We start from the raw sequence: 24918 nt of genomic DNA on the forward strand, positions 1-24918 counted from the left end.
TGTTTACAGTTATCTGTTCTTTATTAATTTCTTCATCTGAGGCAGGGATTTCTCGCATACAACTAGGTCTTGTGTGCAATGCCTCATTGTAGGTGGTGAAGGCCACTGCCTTCGCCCCGGAAAGGGGGAGGGTCCGCGAGGCGTAATAATCCGTACGACGGACAACCACAGACCAAATTGGGCGAACCGCTTTTATTTTGGGCAAGCACAAGGAGAATAACGAAGTCGCTACTTTCGCGATAAACAGAAACAAGGAAAACCGCGACAGTGTGAGGGTAACAATCTTCACGGAACATAAAAGTTGAATGGAACAACAGCACAATCAGGCACTCACGCCGAACGTCCGGAATCCGCGTCCAAACACGGCGCGACGAAAAAAACACTCCGTCCAGGTACGCCACGCCAAACGTTATCCACGCCCGACGAAGCAAAAAAAGCCCTGCCCCCCTGTCGCGCGGCCTTCTTATCGGGAAACCCCTAGCCCGGCTTCCAACACGCGGATTCGCTCTCACGCGCATGTGCTGCCGCGCCTGCTGTTGGGGCGAGTTTTAAGTGCATGACTGCATTGCCGCGGCCGAGGACCGAAGGCCCGACACTCCCCCCCCTCACAAGACGCGACACCCCGGTGTTGCGGCAAACAACAAAAAAAAAAGGGTGCGAGAAACACAATACAGCCACAAAAAAAAAAAAGGATGAGCACTCGGGGAGGATTAAGAGTCCAAGTCCAGCAAATCTTCCTGGTCTGCGACCGGTGGCGCACAGCGGTCATGACGACGGAGAGCGGCGACAGCAATGTCCGCCAGCATGCGACGCTGGGCGTCGTTGGATGCCCGGTGCTGGCGACGTGTGGAGCCTGCGACACTACACAAGTGTCGCAAAGCCGGCACCAGCCGACGTTAGCCTCTTGTGCGAGGGGGCGGAGAGGATCGTCGCGGCGCAGGTCATCGGCACTGCGGCCGGTGAATGGTGCCGGCGCCGGTAGACAGCCCCTCTCGGGGCGCTCCTGAAGGTGCCAGAGAAAGAACTGGCTACCGTGCCGCCTCCGATGTGGCACCAGGTTGCCACGTCCCGCCTTTGACCTGTCTCCTCCAGCGTCGCCGCTTGTCCCCGTCGATGCGCTCGAGGTATCAGAGGAGGGCGCGGGTCGTAGGGATACCGGGTAGTTTCGCGACGCCGACGGCGGTTGCGGTGGTCCCATCCGAAGTGGCTGCTCCATCTTGGGTTGAACCGCTTCATTCTGCGCAAGGTGAAAACGCAGCACTAGTGCCGGAATGCCACGATTAGGAGATTACGTTTATGATATCCGTTAGCACAAAATACGTTTTCAACCCTTGTAATGCCAAGAGTAGGCTACGTGGTTGACGTGCGCTCGTTGTATGCTCTGAGGTAATAAACGTTTATGGGCCCGATTACACGACCACCATGTTTCTTACGCAGATGAGCCAAACGAGAAATGCGCTTTGCTACTACGTAAGGACCATCCCATCGTGGCGTGAGGGAGGCTGCAAACCCTTTTGCTGCGTTGCTGAGGGGGTGCGTGCGGCGAAGTACTTCCTCGCCGACCATGAACTCCAATGTTCGTCTGCCCTTGTTGTATTGGCTGCAATGTTCCAGGTGGGTGAGGACCAAGTTCTCTTTGGCCTCCCTCAGAGTTCCGGCAAGGCGGCTGGATAGGTCCTCGGTGAATCTGGAATAACTGTCAGTCTTTGGTTCAGAGTCATGAGTAAGGGCATGTTGAATAGGAAATCGAAGCACCTGACCAAGAAGTATAGCCGCCGGCGTAGCACCAGTCGACCTGTTTACTGTGGTTCTTGTAGCAAAGGCCATTTCCTGCACACGGGAATCCCAGTCTTTCTGACGGTCTGTGAAAGCAACGAGCATGGTTTCCAGGTTTTGGTTAACCCGTTCTGTTATGTTAGCCTGAGGGTTGGTAGGGAGTAGTCTTTTTATGCTGTATCCAGAGAGCTTTGCAGGTGTCAGCAAATACCCTGCCTGTGAAATACGTGGCATTGTCAGTGATAAGCTGCGCCGGGAAGCCGAACCTGGTGAATGCGTCTAGGAGCTTATCCCAGATTACCTTAGAGTCCAGTTTACGCGCGGGTATAATTCTACCTATTTGGAAAAATGGTCAGTGACCACTAGCAAGTAGCGGTTTCCTTTCACTGATCTAGGATAAGGGACCATTACGTCACTAGCAACAATTTCCCACGGGTAACGGCTCTCCACGGGTTACAAGAAGCCCGGTGGTTTCCCTCCCCTGAACTGCCCGGAGTCGAAGCAGTTCACGTGGCACGGCACTTTACATGGATCGAACTTAGGGCCTTCCTGTAGTTCTTCGCATTATGCTGAGTCAGCCGGTGCCGCGTATGGCTCGGAAAACCGAAATTACTAACGCAGCAGCTATGCAATATCCAAAATATCCCCCCCTCCCCCCGCGCCGTAGCAAACTGATGGTCGCCTTCTCGACGGGCATATATGGAGCTGCGCAAGAGATAATAACAGGCGCTTACCAGATGCCCAGGCGGTCGTGGAAACAGCCGTATCTTGGACGACCAAAATGGGAGTTGGCCTGCTCGTACGGCCTGCGTGCGGTGCACCCAATTCAGCGCCAGACACGGTTGAGTCCGACTTATGGCTATGGATTCATTCTCTGTTTGGTGCAACACAATCGTGATCGACCGGCGAGGATTCGCCGCGTTTCGCGCATCGCTGGCTTTGAGAAGGGCGCTGGCCGCCATTACGTGGGTGCCGCGCAAGCAGACTCGCTCGACTGTATTACGCACGCTTGCGTGAGCCCGCAATGCCCCACTCACATGCACGTCAGGAAGCAAAAGACGCTTGAAAGAAGGCTTATGATTGGCGATGCACAAATGATATGTTGAACTTAGGCGCGCCGCTTGCGACGAGTGTACAGAATCCTAGTGTAGGAGCGGCGCGCCACGCTCACATACGAGCGCATACACCGCGAAAAAAATCTGTAGAGAACTGCATTAGCAAGGAATGGAGGGGACGGAAAAGAAACTCAGGCAATAATAAGATCACGGAAACTTTCTGACCTACGCCAGACAACGTACACACAAACAGCGCGAGGGAGCTTCCCTCACCTTCAACATCGAGGTTCTGTTCGCAGAGATGTTGGGCCCTGGAGATGATCACGGCAAATACGTCGCTACGTCTCAAGCTGCTCTACGAGGCGGATAAACTGCATCATCGCGAGCAATGGCGCCAGGGCCGTCGCCGTCTCCCAAATGGTTTTCACTGTCGTCTTTCTTTTACTTACCTTCGGCTTACGAGTAAAATCCGTACGTATTATTTAGCCATTCTGTCCGTCGCACAGGTGGTGGCGCGGAGTTTAACGAAACCCCATCGGCGTCTAGAAACAAGATTAGAGGATAACATATTTTGCGATACACGATGCAGCCATTACAGTGCATCACAAACAATACCTTTGTCTCGCTGTTGGGGTTGGAGATGTTTCACCGCGAGTCGTCTGCACTTCGGTAATTGTTCGTCCCAAACTACGTTCGATCATATTGTTACGAACGAAGGAGGAAGAAGAGGGCAGTGGCGCGCACTAGGACCACACACAGATTCTTTAAACGTCATCTCACGACCATCGAGCATCTTCTTTCTGTCCTCTGTTCTCCTGTTGTCATCGCTTGCCGCCACGTAACATTTGGTTGGAGGTACGGCGTACGTCATCCCCATTCTCGCCTTGGAGCATCGACGCCATCTGTAAGCCAGGACCATCGACCGAGGGCCCGGGGACATCGCCGAGCAGCTTCGCCCCAGCCCTTCAAGCCCAGATCTCACCAACTTCCAACGTCCAGCCCCCAGCCCAGAGCTGAAGAAAAGCACAGACAACCAATCAGATCCGAGATGAAAGACCCGAAAGACCCGAATGACCCGAAGGAACCGATGCACACGAACACGCAACGCCCGCCCAAGCTGCACGATGTGACCTCGAGCCATCGGTCCCATGGACTCTGGTGACGGATGGGTGACAGCTCCAGGGGGGGGGGAGGAATCACCCACGCATCAGACATCTTCACTTCACTTCACTTTATTTCCTTAAAGGCCTCTCTTGGAGGCATTACATAAGGGGTGGGTTTACAGAGGAGAAAATACAAGCACAGGTCATTGTGTTTGAAAATAAATTTTTAAGGCATCAAATAAATGAAGATTGGCATGAGAGGGCGGCGACTTCGTGGGGAAGGGCATTCCAGTCCACAATTGCTCGGGGAAAAAAAGATCCTGAATGCTGCTGACAACAATGCTGCAGATAACAGCGCATGCGTAGCGAGTCCCTCTTTCCTTCTTCCCCTCCTTTCTTTCCTTCTCTATATATTTCCGAGCCGGAAATAAAGCGTCGTCTTTTCGCTCTGTTAATCTGCCTGGTTTTCATCGCGTAGCTGCCGGCCTTTGGAGGGTAGAACGCAACAGTGGCGACGAGGATTCTGCTGCAGCAAGGAAACCAGCAATACGCCCAAGCACGACAGTCACGCAGAAGGAACCCACCGCCAAGGATCAGCCATGGCACACAGGCTACCGGAATTCGAAGACGAAAAAGATAAGTGGCAGCCGTACCTTGTCAAGGTTCAAGCTTATTTCGAAGCGAATGATCTGATAGACGATGCTAAGAAAAGAGCCCTGCTGGTAGCGGCGCTTGGAACAAGGACAATAGAAATTTTGAACGCGAAGGTAGCACCGCGAAAGCCTAACAACCTTACCTACAAAGAAGTTGTGGAGACGCTAAGCAGCTACTACGACCCGGTACCGAATGAAATCTCTGAAAGTTTCAAGTTCTTCCATCGCTGCCAGCAAGAAGGGGAATCTGTACATGCATTCATTGTGGCAATGCGGCAGATGGCACACAATTGCAATTTTGGAACGCTGCTAGACAGAATGATAAGAGACCATATTGTGTGTGGTGTCAGATCCAAGAATCTGCAGAAGCAGCTGTTAGCGAAGAAAAATCTGAATCTCGAAGAAGCCGAGGCTCTTGCCCTCGCCGCAGAGAACGCTTAACGCGAGTCGCAAGGGATTGTTACTGACCAAGAACAAGCGAGATTGCTAAAGCTCTCTGGTCAATACGAATCGCGCACGAAGTCACAGGGCGTGCAACAATGCAAATGTTGCGGTAAGCATGGTCATAATACAAAGGCTTGTCGACTAATCAAGCCCAAATGTTTTAAGTGTGCACGGCCAGGGCATTTAGCGCGAATCTGTGCGGCAAATGAGACAAGCAGGACGCTAGCACTAACAGCACAGACGCCAGAAACCGAAGAGAGTGATAGTAGCGCGTCCCAAATCTGGTCCTTGACCACCACGCGCTCTCCTATACCCCCCATCAGAAAATCGTTTGCATGGAATGGCATCGAAATAATGATGGATATTGATACCGGCTCCCCTGTTTGCGTCATTCCCAAACGCATTTACCAAGTGCACTCCCATCAATGGCCGCAGCTGCAAAAGTCGGAAGTACAGCTTTCATGCTATCTCGGAAAGTTGCCACTCCTCGGTACACTGACCATGCCAGTTTCCTATGAAGGTACCACAGTACAATGCTGTCTGACGGTTTTAGACTGCGATGGCCCCTGTCTTTGCGGTCGGGACCTGCTGAAAAAACTGACAGACGAACGCATTCAGGTGCTGACCATGTATGCGAAGCCTTCCGTATCAAAGCAAGCCAGGGAGGACGTGCCGATGCTGCTCCAGAAAAACTGCGACCTGTTCACTGAAGGCGCTGGTCTCATGAAAGGTCCGCCAGCCCGACTCCACATCAAGGCCGGAGCAAAACCCAAGTTCTTTAAGGCAAGGAAAATTCCTTTTGCACTTCGTCATAAAGTGTCTAAAGAGCTTGACAGATTAGTCTCGGCTGGCATATCACCAGTTCCTCATTCTGAATGGGCAACGCCCATCGTGCCAGTCTTGAAGAAGGACGGAACAGTGCGCATTTGCGGGGACTTCAAGATTACACTAAACCCTGTGTGCGAGGTTCAGCAGTACCCCTTGCCTGTCATAGACGACATTTTTGCAAATCTATGTAGAGGAAAAAAATTCAGTACTTTAGACCTTCGCGATGCTTACAATCAAGTTGAGCAAGATGAAGACTCGCGGAAATTAGCAGTGATAAACACACACAAGGGGCTCTTTTGCTACAACAGGTTACCGTTTGGCATCGCATCAGCGCCAGCGATATTCCAACGAAAGATTGCATCGGAGCTGCAAGGACTAAAAGGGACTCAGGCTTATCTAGACGATGTCCTGGTAGCCGAGAGCAGCGATGCTGATAACGCAAATCTGCAAGCGGTGCTACAGCGTTTCCGCGAGAACGGTATCAAACTTCGTTATGACAAGTGCAAGTTTGGCGAACAATCGGTGACGTATCTTGGTCATCGTATTGATGTTGAAGGGCTACACCCCCTCGAGAAGCACGTGGATGCAATCAGGCTAGCCCCTTTACCGCGAAATGTGGCCGAGTTGCGATCCTTTTTGGGAATGGTTACATTTTACAACAAGTTTTTGCCAAATCTTTCCACTATGCTTGCACCCCTGTACAGCCTTCTTGAAAAAGGTGCAAAATGGGTTTGGCACGAAAAAGAAGACGCGGCATTTAAGAAGGCCAAGGATGCTTTGTGTTCAGCCCCTGTGCTAACGTACTTTAATCCGCAGCTGGAATTGATGTTGGAATGCGATGCTTCACCTTACGGTGTCGGTGCTGCCCTTTTCCACCGAATAAATGGTGAAGACAGGCCAATTGGCTTCCGATTACGGACGCTCACCCCAGCTGAGAGAAACTACTCCCAAACTGAGCGAGAGGCTTTAGCCCTGGTGTTTGGCGTGACACGATTTCGCGATTACCTGTTGGGCCGGGAGTTCACGCTTGTAACGGACCACCGCCCCTTATTAGGTCTACTCCGACAGGATCGTCAAACTTCTGTCATGGCTGCCGCCCGAATTCAGCGCTGGGCGCTTTTGCTAGGGGCATACAAGTACAAGCTCATTTGTAAACCTGGAAAACAGATGCTAATTTCTGACGCTCTAAGCCGTTTGCCTCAATCGCTGCAGGAGCCGCAAGCGGAAACAGAGGATCTGTCGGAAATGGTGCTTATAATCGACGAATGGGACCAACCAGCGGTTTCCCACCAAGAGATTCAAGCGCTCACAGCAGCTGACGGGCTTTTGCAAGAGATATGCAGGTACGTGACTAACGGATGGCCCTCCGTCGTAGAAGGTGACAGCAGGGAAGCGGCGGAATTCCGGAAAAAGGAGACATGAGTTGTCTGTGGAGAAGGGGCTGTTGTACTGGGGGCATCGTGTGGTGATACCAAGTGCGGCGCGTGAGAAACTGTTGCCGATGCTACACGAGTCTCATCAGGGTGCGTCAACCATGAAGACAAGGGCGAGGGCTAAGTTTTGGTGGCCCGGTTTAGATGAAGATATTTGTAGATTGGTCTCGAATTGTCGAAACTGTGTGCAGGCTTTGCCCATGCCCCCTAGGAATCCTGTCAGCTGGCCGATTTCAAGAGAGAGGTGGTCACGGCTGCATGCAGACTATGCAGGGCCTATTGGAAACAAAATGTTGTTGGTAATTGTCGACGCACACAGCAATTGGATAGAAGCCATTCCAGTATCTCGAGCAACCGCTAAAGCCACTGCCGATTGCATGAGAACCTGGTTTAACAGGTTTGGATTGCCCCGCACCATAGTTACTGACAACGGTACACCCTTTACTTTGTTAGAGTTTGCGGTATTCCTACAGAAAAATGGAATCGAGCGTATTCGTACCCCGCCTTATCACCCCCAGAGCAATGGCCTTGCGGAACGGGCCGTAAGAACAGTCAAGGAGGGCTTGAAGAAAATGCCGGGCGTGGAGTTGACAACTGCTCTGGCGAGAATTCTTTGTAACTACAGAAATTCGCCACAAGCTTCAGGCTCTACTCCGTCCGAGCTTCTTCTGGGATACCGTTTGCGTACAAAATTAGATATGTGTTTTCCTCCCAGGATCTACGAAATGCCCAAGCATTCAGAGACTGATTCCGCCAGTTGGTACTTCACCCCAGGAGACGCAGTCTACGTGCGCAACTACGGCGTAGGAGAAAAGTGGACACCAGGCAAAGTGAAATCGACGAGTGGTGCCCGTCTAGTCACTGTGGCTACTGAGGACGGAGTCGTTCGACGTCATATCGACCAGATCCGAAAACGCTCATCAGACACCGACGGAAGCAGAGAAGTATCAAGTCCTGCAGAATCGCCTCCTGCGACCTTAGGGGCCCCGACAGACGAGGATCACGACCTTCCCGAAGGGCCTGTTCCTGAGCTACGCCGGTCCACAAGAACTAGAAAGCCAGTGGAGCGCTATGGCTATTAGGGGAAGGAAATGTTGCTGACAACAATGCTGCATATAACAGCGCATGCGTAGCTAGTCCCTCTTTCCTTCTTCCCCTCCTTTCTTTCCTTCTCTATATATTTCCGAGCCGGAAATAAAGCGTCGTCTTTTCGCTCTGTGAATCTGCCTGGTTTTCATCGCGTAGCTGCCGGCCTTTGACCGGTAGAACGCAACACTGAAAAAGTTTTTGTGCGAGCAACAGGCCGAGTTATCTGAAATGGATGCGAAGCGCGATGAGGTATGTGGGTGTGATGCACAATGTAAGGTGCCTGATTTAGTGAACTGTTTAGAATATTGTGCAGTAAACGAAGACTCGCAATGCGGCGACGAAGTAAAAGGTTATCAAGACTGGAATTTTCCTTTAGAGATGAAACCCTGATGGAATACGAGTATTCGTGATGCACGAAATGGATGGCGTGGTTTTGAACTGATTCGATCGCATTTGTTAAGTATATCTGAGATGGGTTCCATATTGGACTGGCGTACTCAAGCTTTGATCTGATCAGTGTTTTATATGCCAAAAGTTTTACTTGTTGGGGCGCATGACGTAGGTGACGTTTTATGAAGCCTAAAGATCTGTTTGCAGATGATATGATGTTAGTTATGTGTGTACACCAAGAAAGGTCGCTGCAAAAGTGTGATTCCAAGGTACTTATATGATTCCACGCGTTCTATGGAATAGTTAGCAACTTCATATGAAAAAATAAGGGGTTTATGCTGACGAGTAAAAGAGATGAGTTTGCACTTCTTGGCGTTTAAAGTCATTGCCCAGCGGTTGCACCATTCTTGCACTTGGGTTAGGTCATGCTGTAGTGCTACTTGATCAGATACGTTAGTAATTTTCCGATAGATTACGCAGTCCTCGGCGAAGATTCTTATCTGACAGTGTACATGAAGAGGTAGGTCATTTATATATATTAAGAACAGGAGAGGGGCGAGTACAGATCCCTGTGGGACGCCAGTTGTTACGGGGATTGTGTTTGAGCTTTTGTTATTAACATAGACGAACTGTGAGCGGTTAGCAAGAAGCTCTTTAATCCAATTTAGAATGTTGGGATGCAAATTTAGAGCGGCGAGTTTCATTAGTAAGCGTTTGTGAGGCACCTTATCAAAGGCCTTTGCAAAGTCTGAGAAAATTGAATCAGTTTGCTGGTTACGATCAAGGTTAGTGTGCAGATCGAAAGTAAAGATTGCTAGTTGTGTTTCGCACGAGAAACCCTTTCGGAAACCATGTTGCGCAGGATGAAAGATGTTGTGTGAATCTAGAAAGTTCATGATATGGGAGTAGATTACATGTTCCATGACTTTGCATGGCACGCTAGTTAGAGAGATGGGACAGTAGTTTAATGGCGATTCTCTTGTACCTGATTTGTGGACCGGGATGACCTTCCCCATCTTCCAGTCGTTCGGTAGCGTTCCTGTTGAAAGAGACTGTGAGAATAAAAGAGGCAGATACACGGAAGATATGTCTGCAGTATTTTTTAAAACTTTGGAATTGATATCATCAACGCCAGCAGATGATGAGAGCTTAATTTTGTTAATGAGGATTGAGATGCCATGCGCACTGATGGTAACAGGTGACATTGCTGGAAGCACTGATGGAAGTAGGCTGGGCATTGATGGGTCAGTTTCTGTCGTAAAAACAGCAGCGAAAGAACAATTGAACTCGTCCGCACAGTCGGCGTCACTAATCTCTTCATCTGCTGGGTTAGTAAGGGTAATGGTACATGTCGCTTGTGGGTTTAGTATTTCCCAAAACTTTCTAGGGTTGTTGACCAGGATTTTTGGTAGGTCAGTTTCGAAAAAAAGTTTTTCTTTGGCGTTACGGAGTGCTGTGTAGTACGTGTCCTCGGCTGCATGATATCGCTGCCATGCTTCTGTATTAGACTGCATTTTTGCTTACATATAAAGACGTTTTTTCTTTCTTTCCAATCTTTTGAGAGTTTTAGTAAACCAAGGTTTTTGGAGATTGGCCTGAAAACTGGTAGAAGGAATGAACTTGCAAGTTAGTTCGTTTATCTTATTTTTGAAGGTTAACCAGTTGTCTTGAATAGATAGGCTATGAAAAGTACATTGAAAAGACGGCAGGAAAGCATGTAATTCATTATTAAAAGCATCATAGTTTCTTTTATCATAAACACGAATAGTTTTACTGAAGGTTTGGCGGGGTGTAGGGGAGAAGTTGAAGGTGGCATGAATAACTTCTATGATCATTAATTTCGCGCAGGTAGGTAAGTGATGTTAGACTCGCAGGGTGGTTTGTTAGGATTAGGTCTAGGATGTTAGATGTCCCTTCAGTAACACGAGTGGGTTCAAGGACCATTTGACTGAGATTAAAATTTAGGCATACTTCAACAAAGTTTCTTGCTTCTGAGTTTCCAGCCGTCAGTGGCCCTAAATTTTGCCAGTCTATGCACGGAAAGTTAAAGTCACCAAAAAGGAGAATTTTCTCGTTAGGATGCTTGGTAGTATCTTGTACAAGCGCGTCGTTTAGTTTTTCGGCGAATCCCGGTTTACTGCTTGGGGCCCTATAGCAGACGGCAAGAAGGACGGTTTCGTTTGGAGCGCTGCACTTGAGCCATACTAGTTCCAGGTTAGAATTGATTGCTACTGTTGAACATGATATTTGTTTGTTAATGCAGGTAAAAACGCCTCCTCCTCGTACACCTTTGCGATCGTTTCGATATAGGTTAAAGTCCGGCATGTCGTCTACAACTTCACCATCTGCAACGTCATGTGTGAGCCACGTTTCAGTTACGATTAGTATGTTGCTGCCAGAAGAAGATATAATACTTGACAGTACTTCGCCGTTAGGAAGAAAGCTGCGAGCATTTGCATAGATTATCGAAAATGAAAGGTTGTTTCGAGTGTTTGTCCCTGGCTGATTGCGCGTTTCGGACGGCGAAATTATTCCTACAAGACTTCTTTCACGGTTTTAGATTTTTCATCAAAAACATAGCGCTTTGGTCCCATGTGCAAAGTTTTATATCGTAAGAAAAAAGGTCCGGTTTTGTTTTTCGCGAATGCAATAAGTTGCTTCCGTGCATTTCGGACAGGACGAGAGAAGTCTTCGCCTATGCTAAAATCGGTGTTTTTGAGCATTTGGCCTTTTGATAGAATTATTCCCTTGGTTTTGAAAGAAGAGAGCTTCCCTATTACGGGCCTTTGACGGTCTGAGCTATATCGGCCAAAGCGATGAGCGTGCCCAATATCTTTAGGCTCTAATTCCAAGCTTAGATTTTGAAGGCAGTGATCTATGATAATCTTTTCGATTGTTCGTATGTTTCTGATCTATTTGGATCGGGGAGGCCATAAAATATCAGGTTATTCCTTCTCGAATGGTTCTCGAAGTCATCAAGGCGGGAGTCGAGCACGGAAAGCTGGCGGCTGGTCTCTGTAGTGTTGACCTGAAGGTTTTCAAGTTCTGTTTGCATGTTGCCGAGAGATTGACATTTGATTTCTAAGTCTGCAATGCGGTCAGGTAAGGTTGATAACGTTTTATCAGTTGATGCTAGTTGGTTTTTGAGACCCTGTACTTCAATGATGAGCTGCGATTGACCCGCGGTTAACTTCTGCAGTTCAGCCAAGATATTGTCTGTATCTGATGGTCCCGGGTTCATTTCCACGTCGCCAGAAATTAATAATAATGCGCGAATGACATTTGCGCATTCAATAGCAAGACAAGAGAAACACTGCGGGCTCGGAAGCTGCACCAGGCAAATATTGCTCGTTTTTCTAGAGAAAAGGGCATACTTGTTACTAACCTGCATTGCGAAGGTAGGCGTGTTAGCGACGTGTGCAGTGGCACAGCCGCAGAGCTCACAGTGCGCGGGGGGTGAATGTCGCTGTTTTATAGGCGATGATTTCCAGGTTGTCGGTGACGATTGGGTTGCTGATGTTGGTCCGGTTGTCGACAGGGGGCGTTTCAAGATGCAGCCAGATGTCGGGGTGTAGGGGACAGGAAGCCATGTCGCCATTTTGACGTGATGACATGGCAGCAAGTGTGATGACCGGCGTGCCAACCATGAAGGTCTGCAAGAGAGCACAGGTGAAGATTCGGACGAGAGCCTGCATTGCGAAGGTAAGCGTGTTAGCGACGTGTGCAGTGGCACAGCCGCAGAGCCCACAGGCTAACAGTTCTATTCTTACTTCTTCCTCTTCTTCAAGCATCCAGACGCGCCCGTCATCATGCCATGAAATCATCATCGGTAAACTTCCTCGTCTACGATCGGGACAATCGCTCAGTTGCCCCAGGTATTGTTACGAACGAAGGAGGAAGAAAACGGCAGTGGCGCGGGCAGGAGCGCGCGCTAGGCCCGCATACAGATTCATTAAACGTCATCTCACGACCATCGAGCATCTTCTCTCTGTCCTCTCTTCTCCTGTTGCCATCGCTTGCCGCCACGTAACAATCTTGTTACGGGGATGTACTTAATGTAACTAGCACTGCGATGGGCTGAACTTGACGCAAACACTTCAGTAGCCGTGTAGCATCCACTCTGTCAGCGTTGTCTTTCAGAACACTTTGTCGTCCACGCGTTCCCCGGTCGTGGTTTTTTTCTGTGAGCACACCACTTTGATCACGCGTTTCCCGGTAACACTATTAACCTCGGCAAAAGGCAACAGCTCGGTGCGTATTAGGCGTGCGGTGTGGAGGCGGAGTAATATGGCTTGAGGTGGTCGACATGTACGATTTCGGAAGTGGGTGTAGCAGTCGGTGACTTAGGGCTGAGCGGTGCAATCTCATAGGTCACGTCGGGCACTGAGCGTAGTACACGGTAAGGAACTGTGCAGTGGGGCAGAAGCCTTTCGCACAACCTAACACGATGGCACGAAAGCCAGAGCAACACCAGAGATTTGGGAAGGTAGTGAACATCGCGGTAGTGAGCGTCGTAGCGGCGTTTTAGAGCTTGTTGAGAAATGGTGAGATTGTGACGAGCAATCTGGCGAGCAGCGTCGGCTCGGGTGATGGTATTGTGGGCATAGGTTGTGACGGGGCCAATGGCGGAAAGCAAGGTGTTGAAAGCCAGTAAGGGGTCTCTTTCAAACAGAAGGTAGAATGAAGAGTACCCAGCAGTGTCATGACGCTAAGAGTTATATGCAAAGGTGACACATGGCAGACTAATGCCCAAGTCGCGATTACCGTTGGATACATACATGGCGAGCATGTCGGTGAGTGTGCGGTTAAGATGTTCCGTAAGGCCATTCTTCTGAGGGTAATACGCAGTGGTGAACTTGTGCCGAACGGAGCTAGAACGAAGTATTTCCTCAACTTCGAGAAAGGAAACAGCGGCCACAGTCAATAAGTAGCTGACGGGGAGCACCATGGGGAACTATGACGTCTGTGGCACAGCTAGTTGGAATGACGCGAGTGATCACGTACTGCGTGGCATAATCTGTCGGCACTGCGATCCATTTGTTTCCTGACAAGGACTCGGGAAAGGGCCCTAGGAGGTCAAGGCCAACAGGAAAAAACGGCTGAGTCGGGATAGTAATCGACTGCAGGTGTCCAGGTGGTAGCACAGGAGGTTTCCTCAGACGTTGACAGAGGTCGCAAGCGGCTACATAACATAACATAACCAGAAGAAACGCCGGCGCACGCGGTCATATGTGCGTGAGAGGCCAATATGACCACTTGTAGGGGCGTCATGCATTTGTTCGAGAACGGCAGAGCGTAGGTGTTGGGGAACGACTAGCAAGTGCTCAGAGCCATCAGGTCGCATGTTACGGCGGTATAGCGTGTTCCCATGAAGGAAGAACAGGGCGAGGAAAGGGTCACGGCTGTCTGTACGGAGGCGGTCGATAAGAGAACTGAGGTTTGGGTCCAAGCGCTGTTTGTCGGCTATGTGGGAAAAGTCGGATATAGAGAAAACACTGAGGTCCGACTGATGGTCAGTAGGGGAAGGGGATCGACGGGATAATGGAACACACAGTCTGCATCCTGGTGGAGCCGACCGGATTTGTATACAACGGAAAAGGTATACTCCTACAAGCGCATTTCCCAGCGGCCGAGTGGCCAGCAGGATCCTTGAGAGAAGAGAGCCAACGTAAGGCGTAGTGATCGGTAAAAACAGTTAAGGGTCGGCCAAACAAGTTGGGTCGCAATTTTCCAATGGCCCGAACGAGAGCCAGGCACTCCCGTTCCGTAATAGAATAGTTCTGTTCCGCTTATGACAGGAGACGACTGGCGTAGGCAATCACGCAGTGTTGGCCGCGTTGTCGCTGTGCAAGAATGGCACCAATTCCGTGACCACTGGAGTCGGTGCGTAAAGTTCCGTCGTGGCAGACAGGTTGAAATGGGCCAACATAGGAGAATTGGTGAGAACAGCGATCAGATTGCAGAATGCGTTAGCCTGCTCTGGTCCCCAAGATAAAGGAATGCCTTTCTTCAGCAGATTGGTGAGAGGACAAGCAACGACGGCAAAATTTGGGAAGAACCGGCGAAAATAAGAGCACAGTCCTATAAAGCTGCGGACATCCCGGGGTGAACAGGAGATGGTAAAGGACTGACAGCGCGAACTTTGTCTGGATCGGGTTGCCCGCCGGTGGCATTCGCCAAATGGCCAAGCACATTAAGGTCGCGGCGACTCCCGCACCTCCGCCAAGATGTTAAGGGAATTTACCGTATTTAACTGGCGCTGCGATGGACTAAACCTGACGCAAAGATTTCAGTAGCCGTGCAGCATCCGCTCTATCTGCGTCGGCATCTTTCTGAACGCTTCGTCGTCCACGCGTTTCACGGTCGTCGTCTCTGTCTGTGAGCATGTCACTTTGGTCACGCGTTTCCCGATAAAAATATTATCCCTTGGCCCTAATTAGTAAGTTCTGCAATCCTTTTGTGGTTGTAATTGGAATGCGTATTCTTATTTGTATCTTTGTAGAATTTTTTTTTTCACCACGGGTGGGTATAAGTGACCATTTCTGCCCTGTGCGTGCCCCATTTAACTGATAGCTCTCCCTAATTACGTACAACAATATCGTTCAAAGTGTAAACAGGAATGCTCTTCCCGTCCTCTGGTAATATCACAAAAGAAAACAATAGCTGCAGGATTCATGTAGATTAGTTTGCTGCTGCTTTTGTCGCAAGTAAAGCATGGAATAACATGGTGTAGCGCATCCCTAACCGTAATCTGCAGTCGTCGAAACCACAAAATGTGGCTTTACACATTGGCAGTCAAGCCAGAAATCGGGTATTTAATTGTGATCAATAGATAAATCGCATAAGCCAAAGATAGGGCTGCAAGGTGGCCCCGTTCTATTTAAACATCACGCTTTCTTTCGCCTTTGTGCTCTTTTGACGGGGTATTTTGGATCAGCATGGGTTTCAAGGCCATTCAGAGAAAGGGAATGCCGAATCCCAGGCGAGAAAAGTTCATAGGTAATCAATACGACTTTCTGTAATGATATTTATTGCCTGGGGGCATCAGTAGGCTATAAGATGAAGAATGAAGAACTGATTAAATGAATTGAAAAAGGTGAGGTGATATTAAGACACCCACCCAGGAGTGAGCGATGATGTGGTCCCGGCGTCCAGACGTTCGACATGGCAGGATTGCTTGCTGATACGCGAGCTAGGCATACGGCGTTGTATGCCATAAAAGGAGTGATCCAACTCTATTAGAAATGTGTGTGGAAAGACTGAAATCCCTCACATCAGCGCGACTGAAGGGAAGTCTCAGTACATTCCCATGCGCTTTCAAATATAAAGAGAGCTTCTAAGGATAAAGAGACGGGAAACAGCGGTAGCTGCCGTCCACAACCCGCTTCCTGCAATGCACTCCGACTGCGTTTTTGGGCTAGCCACCTCTTTCTCATTCGCACATTTTCTGACTAGGCCCCGCACCTCCTACTCTCAACGTGATTCTTTCCGCTACTTGTCCTTGGCCACTCTCTCACACCGATCTCTCCACATTTCACTCTGGCCGATGGCTTGGAAATTCTATCTTCGCACGAAACTTACATGCATGGCAGTATACTGATGAGAATGTATTAGCGTCAACTGCCTCGCTTTCGTTTGTGAGGAAGTACACTCTGTAGGTGGCGAGAGCATCAGGACAACTCAAGACGAGTCGAATGAGGCGTTTCAAAAGAAATTACGGGACTGCGCTTCAGAACAGAAGTGACAAAAGCGCCTTTATAGAGCAGATTTCACTAACTGCATCGTCATTGTCAATCCTACTGGGCATCATCATAAATGTCGCTACTATCATCATTATCAACAAAATGTGACGTCATTGTCATCGCTACTGTCATCGTTATTATTAACCTCAGCGTCATTACCATTCCGGCTATCATCACTATCACTGACTGCATAGCGATTGTCATCGCTAAAACTATCCTCACGTAGACTAGAATACTACGGTCGATTTCTTACGAACCCGCCGTGGAAGAATGGTTTGTTCGCTCGAGAAGAGACCGCAAAGGTAGAGGTTCGATTCCCGGCGGAGGTAGATTTTTGTTTCTTTTTTAGTTCCTGCAAGCATTGACGCAAACATGTCCACAGCCCATGAGACAAGAAAATTTTTAGCCTTGCATCTAGGAGGACACTTAAGCTACTGAGCGTTAAGGTTATCACGGAATAGCGGCTCGTGGAACATGGGCTGATTACTAATAGCAAAATGGACGGGGAAGCCTAGTTTATACTGCAAAACGAATACGCCACCTACCTTGACAAAGGTGTTTCATGCCTCGATGTTTTCTAACTGCCGCATACGACGCCACAAGTTTTCGCTGGCACAATTTTGCGCCGAATCTGGAAGCTGCCTCTGAGACATGGGTAGAGCAAAGGGTATGCCTTTTCTCCAACACAAATCCAGTACACTCAGGTATACAAGGGGGACATAAAATGTATATATGTGCTCTCTGGTATAAATCAGGGGGTGACAGTGGACCATGACAAACGGCTTGTACTCGGCAGTTGAAATGAGTTGCTCTTCATGATTATTACTCCTTAAAATTGCACGCACGCATCTTTGTCTGCACCATGGTGCGGGCATTCATGTTTTAGAGCAGCCGCAAGCACTCGGTCAGCCAGCATCACCGCTGGCTCCGGTATTTCCTTTACCACTGCTTATACCTGTATCCAGCTGTTAACGTGCGCGGCGTGTAAGTTTTGGTCGAATATAAGTATTGTACTACTAATACCTTCGTGTGGGCCAGTCGGTGATATATCACGAATAGGTGCACCGGAAAGAAACAAGGAGACAAGAACACATTACGCCATTCCTGTTTGTCTGTGTATTCTTGTGTCCTTGTTTCCGTGCGCTGCTCCTCTCCATGATATTTTCACGTGGTGGTAACAAGGTCGAAGACACAAATGAAGAGACGGTGATTGCACTGAAGAAACTTTTTATTGGGTTTACTTACGCCCGCAAAAGAACTACGCAACTCGGCGGCGGCGACAGCAACAAACGTGCTCGTCGATCGTCGAACAAAGAATGTCCCTCGCACTTGTCAACGCTAAATTTAAAGGCTGCTCAGAAAAATCTAGACAACGTCGCAAACTGCTCCTAGCCCAACCTGGAACATTGCAGAAACATACGCGAGTGATCTGAATCTTCGAGACAGATCTCGGTGCATCGTTCGCGAGAAAGAAAATAATATCGCGCGTGCCACAACAACGAGCATAAACAAACACGGGATACAAAATTGATAAGCACGCCAGAATTACAATCATAAGGCCGCATGCCAGGGCCTGCCGAACAGAAACAAATAAAGATTTAAACAGTTCGCGGCAATATTTTACTACTACTTGTATTCATAGCTTTCATAATGACAGCGTAATTTCCAGGTACTCCCAGAAACGCTCAATAAGAGCTATGGTCCCTTCCTTGATAAATATATTGCTTGACGCGTTTGACGCCATGCCTTAGAGAATATATCGCATCTACGCCTGCAACGCAAAATAAAAGAACTGTCATAAACTCCAGCATTACTGTTCACTAGAGCAACTCACTATGAAGCGCGGACACTTCCATAGGCCCTCTGCTGCCGACTTCCGCTCTCAGCGAGCTATAGCGGGGCCGGCGAAGAACACTAGTCCACATCAGCCTTAGAGACAGCTGCGCCTGCGGTCAAACCTCGGAGACGAAGTATATGCAACACTATCTGGCGGAAGCGTGGAACGCTGAGCTGTGTTGCGTTTCTTCCGTCACGCCGTAAATTAGCGTCGCTGTCTATTCTAATGAGTGCATCGCGACAGACAGAATGACGTCAAATTGTTCGTACCAGTTAGCACAGTGCCTTGGCATTGTTCTTGCCTGACGTTACAGAGTTGTGGTCATTCAACATGGCGTGTTTTTCTGGCGCCATCACGGACGCCACTACATGCCGACAAATCAACACGACACGTTCAACCACAGGGTTACATCATAGAACGTAACCGTACCAGCTGTCATCAAAACTTTCCTTTAGAAGCTGGTAAAGCTAAAAATGTTGGGTTCAGCGTGCTTTAACGATGGAGTGAGACACCTCCGCAGCTATTCATCAATTTCGCTTATTTGTTGCAAACACAGAAATAGTACAGTTTGTGTTCGGTCTAACTGAATGGTATAGCAGAAGTTTTCTCTAGTTACGGATGATATTACATTTGGTAGGTTTAGTATGTGTTCTGACAAAAACAAAAACCAGGAATGAAGTAAACAATGAGGCTGACATGGGTATACAGAGCGAAAGAAAATGATAAAAAACAGGAATTAAGAAGTCGAATGTGAATGGTTAAAATCTAAAAGAGCGAAAAATCAGATTGTAAATAAAAATTCAGTCGATATTTATTGCCTCAGGGCATCAGTAGGGTATGAGATGAAGGATGAATAAATGATGAAATGAATGGAAATGGTTGGCTGATTTTATGAAGTCCAGGAGTGAGCGATGATAAGGTCCCTGCGTCCAAGTGACGTATGAGGCAGGATTGGTATGGGGCAGGAAAAAATAAATAAAAATTCAGAATATATAAAATGATGGCATGTAAAGAGTTCAAATAAAATCAAAAATAAAATCAAGCACAACCATAATGAAAGGCCATTTCTTTGCCCGAAAGGAAAATGGAGGAATTGCTGACGCAGACATCCTTGTACTCTGCGATCAAGGCGGCTTCGTCTATGTTTGAAAAGACGACCATTCTAAAAAGATGCCGAAGTAAGCTTACACGCGAAATAATGGAAGCCGCGTTGATCGCGAAGTACAAGGATGAATGCATTGTTTATTTCCTTCCTGGTTTTTGTTTTCAATTTTGTTCGAACATTTGCATCGCTCTATTCTTTCATGTATCGCTTATTGTTTCACTATCTCATCTATTCATCTGCGGTTTTAAACAAATTTTTAAACAAAAACGTTTTTTTGCGCATCAACCTTTTTAGCCAATGAAGCTTGTTAAGTAGTGTACATTTGTGTTGATTTTTGCACGCAATTTCGCCACAGCTATTGTTATCAGGAGTTACGTCATGTTGCTTCCATTTCATGTTGCTTTTTTTGTTAATCGTGTGTTAGTCTCATTGATTTATCATATATAGACGTGTTGTTATTTGTTCAATTCGAGCTCTTGCTTTTGTAAGCACCGTTTTTTTCGCCGCGTTGTTAGATTTTGTTCACCGCGTGGGCGTCTTTTTCTGTGGACATGTATGATATGGTAGGCGGATTAACAAAATAAAGTTGCAGTTCAGCGCTTCTGTGCCCCACTTGTTCCTCCGTGCTTTGTACTTGTCCAGCTACGCGCTGCAAAAGACGATGGAAAACCAACTAGCCCGACAGCTTGTGTTCTTATCTATAGCGGCTGCACAGCAAATATATAGTTATGTATAAAGAAAGTAACAAAATTCCCATAAAGAAATGTGTTAAGTAAGGACATGATCTCCCTAGAGCTGTTCACAGGTTGCTAAGATGAAGTATTCAGAAACTTGGAATGGGAGCAGTCAGGGATAAGGTTTGATTGAGAATACCTCAATATTTGCGATTCGCTGAAGACGTTGTCTTGCTGCTGCGACGGCGGTGTGAGCAGCGGCTAACAAATGCTTCTGCATATCGCAGATAATCGTACCCGGCGGACCACTATTCATCGGCACACAACAAGACCTTGGTGATTGCAAGTAGCAAGTTCTACGCACCTTTCTCCATCAATCTGTACGCCAGACCAACGATCGCTGCTGAGGTCTACTTCAACAACAGAAGGGGCCCTGCTGTATCTGCTACATCACGTGGACAACACGCATATCGCAGTGCCTATAAAGTCACAGTGTGTCCCGGCGGCAACATTTGGCAGCGGTGACGGTGGTGTGAGCAGCGGCTAACAAATTCTTTTGGATATCGCAGGTTAGAACTTTTATTCTTTTTTTTCTCTTGTGCGTTTTTTCTGTTACCGCAGTCACTGCTGCCAATGCATGAGTGATTTTTGTTTTCTAAGTGTCCTTGTGTGTAGGGTAAAATATGGTCAAAGAAACTGCCAATCTCTAACGAATTGAAGGAGGAACTGAAAGCGGAGCTGAAACTGCACAGAGAAACCATGGAGAGAAACTTCCGCCTAGAGGAGCGCACCTTACGCACTGAGCTCGAGGAAATCAAGCCAAGCCTGGAATTTTGTAGTAAAGGGCTAGATGAAGCGAACAGATACCTTGCAACCGCTGTAACAGGAAACGGCACACTGAAAAAGGGTAAGATACACTGAGAGAAAAATTGAAGACCGTTGAAAGGAAAATTATCGATTCTCAAACCAACTTAGTGAACTCCGAGCATTACACGCGGAACAGGAACATCGAAATTAAAGGTTTACTACAGGAGCCAAACGAAGAGATTTCTGAGATCTTGGAAAAGATGGGAAAGGTGATAGGGGAACCGATTATCCGCACTGACGTTGACTGGTGCCACAGGGTACCAACTAAGGACAAAAACAGCACAAACATTGTCGTCCAGTTTCAAAGACGCGACAAGCGTGACAAAGTCCTGAAAATAGCAAAGGAGAAAAAAATCCTGTACTCCACTCTGGGCCTTGGCAACAGCACTGAAGATGAAGTGCACTCTGATTCCTTAAGTGAACTACCCATATACCTATATTGCCGCGAAAACTTTAAAACTGTATTTGTTGTTTTTTTTAACAGCCGCCGGCATGCGGCCTTATCACCGATTCTAGCACGCGTATCAATTCTGTATCCCGTTTCGTTCATGCTCGTTATCGCGATACGACGCGTTATCATCTTTCTTTGTCGCGAAAGATGCGCCGAGATCTGTCTCGAAGATTCCGATCACTTGCATATGTTTCCACAATGTTCCAGGTGCACTAGTAGCAGTTTGCGACGTCATCTAGATTGTTCTGAGCAGCCTTTAAATTAAAAAGTAATGCCGCGAAACCTATAAAACTATATTTGTTGTTTTTTTTTAACAGCCGCCGGCATGCGGCCTTATCGCCGATACTGGCACGCGTATCAATTCTGTATCCCGTTTCGTTCATGCTCGTTATCGCGATACGACGCGTTATCATCTTTCTTTGTCGCGAAAGATGCGCCGAGATCTGTCTCGAAGATTCCGATCACTTGCATATGTTTCCACAATGTTCCAGGTGCACTAGTAGCAGTTTGCGACGTCATCTAGATTGTTCTGAGCTGCCTTTAAATTAAAAAAGTAATGCCGCGAAACCTTTAAAACTGTATTTGTTGTTTGTTTTTACAGCCGCCGGCATGCGGCCTTATCACCGATTCTGGCACGCGTATCAATTTTGTATCCCGTTTCGTTCATGCTCGTTATCGCAATACGACGCGTTATCATCTTTCTTTGTCGCGAAAGATGCGCCGAGATCTGTTTCGAAGATTCCGATCACTTGCACATGTTTCCACAATGTCCCAGGTGCACTAGTAGCAGTTTGCGACGTCATCTAGATTGTTCTGAGCAGCCTTTAAATTAAAAAAGTAATGCCGCGGAACCTTTAAAACTGTATTTGTTGTTTTTTTGAACAGCCGCCAGTAAGCGGCCTTATCACTGTGATTCTGGCACGCGTATCAATTCTGTATCCCGTTTCGTTCATGCTCGTTGTCGCGATACGACGCGTTATCATCTTTCGCGACAAAGAAAGATGATAACGCGTCCTATCGCGACAACGAGCAAGAACGAAGCGGGATACCGAATTGATACACGTGCCTACGCCTATGAAGAACTGCGGTTGCTAGGTCACATCCTTACCAAGGATGGTATTCGCCCAGACCCGGAGAAAACAGCTGCAATCGCACAATTCCCGCCGCCTGCCGACAAGAAAGCTGCGCGCCGATTTCTTGGGCTGTGCGCTTATCTTCGACGATTTGTCAGAAACTTTTCGTGCATCGCCGAACCGTTGACGCAACTTACAAAGGCTGACATACATTTCAAATGGGAAGTGCCACAAGGAGAAGCCTTTGACGAACTCAAGCGCCGCCTGCAGTGCCCTCCTGTACATGGCCACTTTGATGAAAACGCCGAGACCGAAATTCACACTGACGCGAGCAGTGTGGTCCTAGGAGCAATTTCGTCCAGAAGAGTGCTGGACTAAAGAAAGTAATCGCCTATGCTAGCAGGTCCCTCACAAAAGCCGAAGTAAATTACTCGACGACCGAGAAGGAGTGCCTCGCGATCATCTGGGCCACTTCTAAGTTTCGTCCATACCTATACGGCCGACTATTCAAGGTGATAAGCGACCATCACACGCTCTGCTGGCTGGCTAATTTGAAAGATCCCTCCGGCCGCCTTGCCAGTTGGAGCGTACCACTTCAAGAATTTGACTTAACTGTAGTAGTCTATAAGTCGGGCCGGAAGCATTCCGACGCAGACTGCTTATCACGCGCTCCCGTCGACACTCCCCCGAAGGACGATGACGACGACGCCTTTTTGGGACCGGTAAGCGCCAGCAGTTTCGCGGAACAACAGCGATCAGACCCTGAGCGGAAAGCGCTAGCCGAATACTTAGAAGGAAAGACCGCTTCCCCTCCTGGTGTGTTCAGGCGACAATTATCTTCGTTCGCGTTGAGCAATGGCCTCCTCGTGAAGAACTTCGCATCCAACAGGACTGCGCAACTCCTTGTAGTGCCTAAAAACCTCCGGCATGAAGTTCTGCAGGCGCTGCATGATGAGCCCACAGCAGGCGATCTCGGATGTGCACGCACGTCGCGTCGACCCCAGTGAAAAATCCCGTATCGCGACAAACGGGTTTGAACCGGTCCTGTATTATCCCGTATAAATTTGATTCCGGTGTAACCAGTCATCTATGAAGCTTAAACGGGTTTATATCGGATAGGTCATGTCCGGTATGAATCTCAATCCGGTGATCCAGTCTGGTATCGAGTTAATACAGGGCAGACCATTTCCAATATGCATCTTATACATGACATCCCAGTCTTGTATGGATATGAAAAAGGGCGGACCAGTCCTGTAGTGAGCTCATATACAGGACAGGTCATGTCCGGTTTAACAGAAACCGGACAAATCCGATATAAATGAAACTGATACGGGACAGAGTATTTCCGTTTCTCAGTACAACTCGGGCGGATCGTGAAGCTCAGCCAGGATGACCACGTCGGAACATGCCTTCACGCTAAATAAGCATGAAACCATGTATAATATACGTAAAACTTTTCTGTATATGTGGAGTACGCGTTGTTTCGTACATACCTAGAAGATATGAAGCCGTGGATGTGTGCGCTAGCAAGTACATATATGCATCGCGTTTTCTTTTTGCGTGTCCAACAGTCGCTGCAGCTTGTACGATCTTGCGGTGCATCTTCATAATCGGCGACTGAAGATCTGCCACCTTCAACGCGAAAGTGCAAGCAAGAACGTAGCTTTTCGTTAGCGCGGATAAAATACGCTCGAGAATAAATGAGACATCGCTGACTATCGAAATATACACAGGTCAGCCTTACATCGGGAGTCGCTTCCTCGAGTGTTTACGCATGCAAAACGCTTGGTCAGAAGTAAATTCATTGACGTCGCGGCTCCGCTGGCAGCAGGTGAAGCTAAAACAAGCAGTATTACAAGTGTTGGTGCACCGCATATATCTATATGTAAAAAAATTGCATGCGTTCGAAGACGATGACAAAACACATCAGCACTAGTAAATTGTGATATTCGGACGTTTGTCTGCAAGAAAGCGATACATCGTAAAGATGCGGGAAAGGATAACCCTTCGTGATAGCCAGAGAAAAGGTGCAGCGTGTTTAAAGGGCGATCGTTCAATTACGACCACAAATTCTACACCCTACAAAAATACATTACAAAAGAGCAATCTCGACTACATAAGCAGATATATAACCGCCATCACCGTGCCCTGCCGTGGTGTAGTGGTTAAAGTGCGTGCTTGCTGGCTGAAAAGACCAAACTTCGAATCACCTGTAATTTTTCTTTCTATTTTCTTTTTGTTTCTTTTTTTTTCTTTTTGAAATGTAGTGGTGTTATGTAGTGTTCAGCCTGTATCAGTTACCCAGAAACCGGACGAACGCGTCATTTCTGGAACTGATACTGGGCAGAGTATTCCGCTTCTGAACAGAAGCTGGGCCGATCGACGAAGCTCAACCAGA

At 48.0% G+C, this 24918-nt stretch overlaps 1 pseudogene; it reads left to right on the top strand.

Annotated features, from left to right (window-relative positions):
- Positions 1 to 4390: 4390 nt before the first annotated feature.
- On the top strand, positions 4391 to 8616 carry LOC146187370 (uncharacterized; annotated as a pseudogene).
- The last annotated feature ends 16302 nt before the right edge of the window (positions 8617 to 24918 follow it).

This window comes from Amblyomma maculatum, chromosome 6 (assembly GCF_055883805.1).
Source record: "Amblyomma maculatum isolate TAMU_Amacu chromosome 6, ASM5588380v1, whole genome shotgun sequence".
NCBI lineage: Eukaryota > Metazoa > Arthropoda > Arachnida > Ixodida > Ixodidae > Amblyomma > Amblyomma maculatum.